Source organism: Musa acuminata, chromosome BXJ3-9, assembly GCF_036884655.1.
Source record: "Musa acuminata AAA Group cultivar baxijiao chromosome BXJ3-9, Cavendish_Baxijiao_AAA, whole genome shotgun sequence".
Taxonomy (NCBI): domain Eukaryota; kingdom Viridiplantae; phylum Streptophyta; class Magnoliopsida; order Zingiberales; family Musaceae; genus Musa; species Musa acuminata.
The window spans coordinates 29,384,184-29,390,699 of NC_088357.1; positions in this window are offsets into that span (position 1 = coordinate 29,384,184).

Sequence of the window (6,516 nt, forward strand, 5' to 3'; positions counted from 1 at the left end):
CCACACCTCTCCTCTGTTTCCACCTGCAGGAAACAGAGGTGCTGCAGCCCTAGCTGCTGCCACCTCTCGCCCCTCTCCCTCTTCCATCTCTTTTCCCTCTTCTTCTTCTCTTCTTCTCCTATTCCCTTTTCCTCCCCAATGCCACACACCTCCTCGCTGCAGCCTTGTCACAGCTATCCTCCTCTCTTCTTCTTCTTCTTCCTCTCTTCTTCTTCTTCTTCTTCTTCTTCTTCTTCTTCTTCTTCTTCTTCTTCTTCTTCTTCTTCTTCTTCTTCTTCTTCCTCTTCCCTTCTCCTCCCCAACGCCCCACACATCCTCTCCTCTGTTTCCACCTACGAGAAACAGAGGTGCTGCAGCCCTAGCTGCATCTACTGCCTCTCTCTCTCTCCTCTCCATCTTCCCTCTCTTCTTCCTCTTCTTCTTCTTTTCTTCTCTTCTCCCTCTTCTTCCTCCTCTCTTCTTTTCCCTCTTATTCTTCTTTTCTTCTCTTCTCCCTCAACTTCTCTTCTTCTTCTCCCCATGCCCCACCGCTCCTCTCTCTGTTTCTCGAAAGAAACAGAGAGAGCGTGGGAGGCGGTGGGATAAAACCAAAATTTTTGATTTTCTTTATTTTTATTTTTTTTGTAACTTAACAGTTTAGTCCTTGAAATTTCTATATCTACATATAGGTCCTCCAATTTATATATAAATTCTTATTAATAATTATCAAAAGTGAGGGATATTACATTGGAAGGGTGTCCTCAAGCTCTTCATGAGCTTTGCATGTCATTTCATAGGTCATTAGTAACCCAATTAGTTCTTCAAGAGGAAAGTTATTTAAATCTTTGGCTGCTTGAATGGTCATAACTTTAGTATGCTAACTCTTTGGAAGGGATCTTAAAACTTCATTAACGAGTTCAAAATCTGAGAAACCTTTACCAAGTCCTTTTAGAGCATTGATGATATCCATAAATCGGGTGTACATGTCTCCAATGGTCTTACTCGGTTTCATTCGAAACAACTTATAAGAATTCTCTAAAAGATTAATTTTTTGCTCCTTCACTCTACTAGTGCCTTCATGAGTCACTTTGAGTGTGTGCCAAATGTCAAAAATTGTTTCACAAATCGATACTCGATTAAACTCGTTTTTATTTAGTGCACAAAATAAGGCATTCATAGCCTTTGCGTTTAAAGTAAAAGTCTTCTTCTCCAACTCATTCCAATCGTTTATTGGAAGAGAAGACATTTGAAAATCATTTTTGACAATGTTCCAAAGCTCAAAATCTATTGAAATTAGGAAGATCCTCATCTTAATCTTCTAATATATGTAATCCGTCCCATTGAATATGGGCGGACATGTAATTGAATAGCCCTCTAGGTTACTAGCAAATGCCATCTCTCTTTTTGTTTTTTTGGTAAGTAAAAATAAATTGATTATGTGTAAAGTTTCTATAAATAGTTTTATCTATACAAGTCATAGACAAAGCCAAGTAACTCATAGAGTGCGAATGTGATAGTTATGACTACACATGTTGTAGACTATAACTCCTAATTATAGTCAACATAGAAAATAATTATCCAGATATATCAAAACTACCTGTGGGTACATAATTTGACATCATTCCCAAGATCTTTAGCTAATAGCAAAATTAAATTTGATAAAAATATCTTTTTCTCTTTGGGTAAAGTGCTCCGTTTTGAGATCTTGCTCCATATAGGATCTTGAGTCTCTAATAATCTCTTTCAAGAGCTGAGCATTGTTTGTGTGTTGACATTCAAAGATTCTGTTATATAATGTCATCTCTCTTGGGTTTAAAACCAAATGAGAGTGAACCTTGCTCTGTTACCAATTGTTAGGAACAAGAGCGACACTAAGAGTGGGGGTGAATTAGTGCAGCGGAAAACTTTTATTATTTCAAAAAAAAAATTTCGATTAAAATAAAATAAATTTTTTTATTTCAAAAACTTGTTTCGATTAAAATCGATTCCGATGAGAATGGTTTCGATTCAATCCGTTTCGGAAAGAATTTGAACTTGAAAGCTTTCGTGAAAGTGCAAGAGAAGACTAAGGTGATTTATAGTAATACAAATTGCACAAATGAAAAGCATCGGTTTCGTAAAGTCTTTGTTCGATTAAAGCCGATCTCAGAAGGTGTATACTTGAAAGTGTATGTAAATGTAGTTAAAGCACAGTAAGGAGGAGAGGCAGTTTGCTATAAAAGAAGATTACTCAAAGTAAATGCAAACTGAGTGGTAGAGTAGTTCGGTCAACGTGACCTACATTCACTTTCGGATTCCTCCTCCGACGAGGTCTCCGACATCTACTAATGGCCTTCCTTCAATAGGTGAAGACCGAACACCTCTTTATAGCACTTTCTCCTTTTTCCGGATTTAGGAGATGAACCCTTACAAGTCTCACTCCTCTTTCTTGAATGGTTACAAGGCAATGAGATGAAGGAGGAGAACTCTTTTTTTTTTGTAAGTAAAAGTAAATTGATTATGTGTAAAGTTTCTACAAATAGCTTTGTCTATACATGTCATAGACAAAGTCAGGTAACTCATTGACTACACATGTGGTAGTTATGACTACACATGCTGTAGACTTTAACTCCTAAGGAGGAGAACTACCAGTGGGTACAGCAGAAGGAGGAGAACTCTAACTTTTACAACACTTTAAGGCTCAAGAACTCAAGATTATGCCAATAGGTTTCGTGCACTTTCATGGAGAAAAGTGTGGGGTTTTTATAGGCCTCAATGGCTTTAAAAATAGAGCCAAAAAGTGTCTAATCCTATATTTCTGGGGGGTACTACCGCCTGACACCTGGGCAGTACTACCGCCTGATAGAGCTCGGAGACCGAGCTCTGGCGGTACCACCGCCTGATAGGGGCGGTACCACCATAGTAGCAATAACTGCCAGCGGTTCCACCGCTGGCAACAATAACTATCAACGGTACCACTGCCTAGTCTAGGCGGTGCCATCACCCAGAAATCCTGGGGGGCACTGCTTTCTAAGCGGTGTCGTCGCCGGCCAGGAATTCAAGGGATTATTGGTCTGTTCAATCTGGCCCAAATTAACCCTATTAAGGGCCCAGTTGGCCTCTAATTAAGCTAGTGGGATTACATTTCAATCCTAACTTAATTTATGCTCTAACTACAATAATTAAGACATGATCACAGCTATTCTTGTTCCGGTGTGTCAATTGCTCTTCCGGTGAGCTTCCGACATACTTCCAACGAACATCTGACGAACTCTCGGCAATGCTCTAGCGGACTCTCGGCAAGCTCTTGGACTTTGCAATGATCTTCTTAGCGAGTTCCGATGAGCTTCTATGGCAAGCTCTTGGACTTCTCGGTTGGTTCTTGTAGAACTTCCAAACTTCCGTCGAACTCTCGAACTCCCAATTAGCTCTCGATTTGGACTCTGGCACAACAACTGCTTCATGTCTTACTGCCATCGTAGTTAATCCTGTACACTTTTCTCAACATATAGATTAGATTAAACAAATTATAATTGACTTCAACATCAAAATCCAAGATCCAACACTAGTCTCCCATGTGGTCTGGGCGGTGGTACTGTCCAGACTGAGTGTCAGGTGTCAAGTAGTGGTAGTGGTGCCACTTGAGCTTAGTCTTCGAGCCCTATTCGGCAGTCGTACCGTCTAGTGTCAGGTGTCAAGTAGTGGTACCGCCCAATAATGGCGGTGGTACCGCCAATACCTCGAAATCCGAGGATATGATACTTTTTGGCTCCAATTCTAAAGCCAATTGGGGCCTATAAATGCCCCACCCTTTTATGCTTGAAAGGGCCTGAAAGTATTAGCATAATCTTAAATTTTTTAGTATTAAAGTGTTGTAAAATGTGCTAGAGTCCACCTCCTCCCTTTTTAAGTGTTGAGATTATTCTACAGCCTCTTGTTAGGACTCTAGCTTGGAGAATCCTAACTGAGAGGGATATTCATGTAAAACCTACCTAAGCCGAACCTTATTAAAGAGGTGAAGAGGTCGGCTAGGGTTAGGAGGTTATTTCTTAGAGAATAATAAGGAGTTGTAAAGGAATAGTAGTCTTGAGTAGGAGTCCTATTAGGAGTTGGTTAGAAGTAGGAGTCCTATTAGGAGTTGGTTAGAAGTAAGAGTCTTGAGTAAGAGTCCTATTAGGAGTTAGGGTTTAGAAGCCCTATAAATAGTCATGTATTACTCCTCTTTTCATAAGCAATAGATGAATCTTTTCTGCAGCCTTTGAGTAGTAACTTGGAGGGAGGAACCCCTATAGAGTTCCAAGTAGGCTGATCCCCTAAAGAGATCAACCCCAAGTTTAGAATCTACAAGGGTTCTAACACCTGGTATCAGAGCAGCATTCTTAGCATCTCGCTGCCCTTCCACAGCCATCCATCAACCCTCCACAACCGCCCAAAGCAATTCCCACAATTGCTTAAAAGATCATCACCAAATTCCGCCGTCATCTGCACCACCATGGATCATCCTTTGATCTCCCCGTGAATTGCAACAGATTCTAGTTTTCTACCTTACTGCTACTGCAATTTAGTTATCATTATTTAAAAATCCCAAAAAAATTATTCCTATATTGCTGCATAAACTTTTCGTCATAAAGTTTTCATCTCTATGATGAAAGATACATTGCAGAATTCCAATCGTATAGCTCCGTCTGTTTGATCTTGCTACTATATTTTTTCTTTCCAAATCTCTACAAAATTTTTATGACATATTTGACACTTCCTAACAGCAGATTTCCCTTTTGTTTTGTCAAAAAATTCTCAATATAAACCATTGATATTTTACGTCTAATTTGCTATACTTGAAAATCTGCATTGTAAAATTTCAGCCGTATAGCACTGCTTATTTCATCTTGATACTATGTTGTTTCTATCCAAATCTCTACAAAATTTTTATGATAGCTTTGACACTTCCTATTAGTGGATTTCCCTTTGGTTTCATCAAAAAATTCTCAATATAAACTACCGATCTTTTACGACCAATCTGCTATACTTAAAAATATGTGCTGTAGAAAATTTCAACCGTATATTGTTGCCTTAACCCATCTATTTGCAATATTTTTTTAATGAAATTTCTTATACACTTCATAGATCATCTAGGCTTCTATCTAAGATTTATCTATTGAGGAATTCATCTCTAAAAATAATTTTGTGTTGCTGCAAATTTTCATCGTAAACCGCTGAAATTTTTCGATGAGAAATCTGTTATCGCAAATTGCACCAATTTCCTTGCTGTTATACTGTCGAAATTTTCTTGATTAAATTAGTCATACTTGCTGTCATATAAACTGTGATTTTGCTGTAAATTCCCTCCTCAATTCTCTCAAGTTTTTGGTGGAAATTACGTCGAGAAACCGCTGTTTCTTCGACGACAATTCTGCTCTTACAAGATATCACATACTTGCTGCAACTTCCACTGATTTCTATCAAACCTTTGCTGCCATCTACTACAGATCCAAAACTTTCATCCACAGCCCTAAAACTCAACCAAACCATACCCTCAAACTACACCCAAAATAGCCACAAAATAAGCCTAAACCGTAGCCTACATCCACCAATCCACCAACCCTTTTGACCATCACCTCTCTCAACCAATACATGCCTTTAACCCGACAACAAAAGAGAGATCTTAACATCATAGATTTGGTGGCATATACTATGGCATCCTAGGAGGTAATCAATGCTAAATTTGAAGCCTTCGAGGCATGAATGGAGGATAAGATTCGGACGCTCTTTATTGAACTCAGATTGGGCCGACCAATAAGCCCAAAGAAATCACAACAAGGAGAGAGCTTTGCCCAATCGCACCAAGCCTAAAGATATGATTTATAAGAGAGGGGAAGCTCTATGACCGACCCTGACTATCCATGCATGAGAGTGGACTTCCCTAGATGGGAAGAAGGAGACCCGATTGGTTGGATCTCGCGCGCGGAGCGATATTTTCGATACTACAAAACTACGGATGAATCTATGGTGAAAATTACAGCTATACATCTTGAAGGGGATGCTATATAGTGGTTTGACTAGTTTAAACATACTTATAGAGTCATTTCATGGCAACAATTCAAAGAAGGACTGTTGATCGGCTTCAAACCAACCGATTACGAGAATATTGACAGACAACAAGCAAAGATCCGACAAACCACCACCATTTAGGAGTATCAAACTAGGTTTGAAAGGTTATCTAATAAAACTTGTGATTGGTCACAAAAATAGCTATTGTGGACCTTTATTGAGGGCTTGAAGCCAGAGATCCGAGGAGAAGTTAAAGCGCGACAACCGTATACACTTATGGCAGTCATCTCTTTCGCACGACATCAAGAGGAGCAATTGAACCATAAAGCTCAGAGGACTAGGGTCACTCCTCAACCAGTAATATTGAAGCCCTCAGCCCCTCCTAGTGTCGACAAAGTCCCTACACCAAAGAAGTTAATAAGAGAAGAGCTTCGGGAGCGATATGTGAAGGGGTTATGTTGGCATTGTGATGCGTCGTGGAGACGTGAGTATCGCTGTAGTAAATGGAGA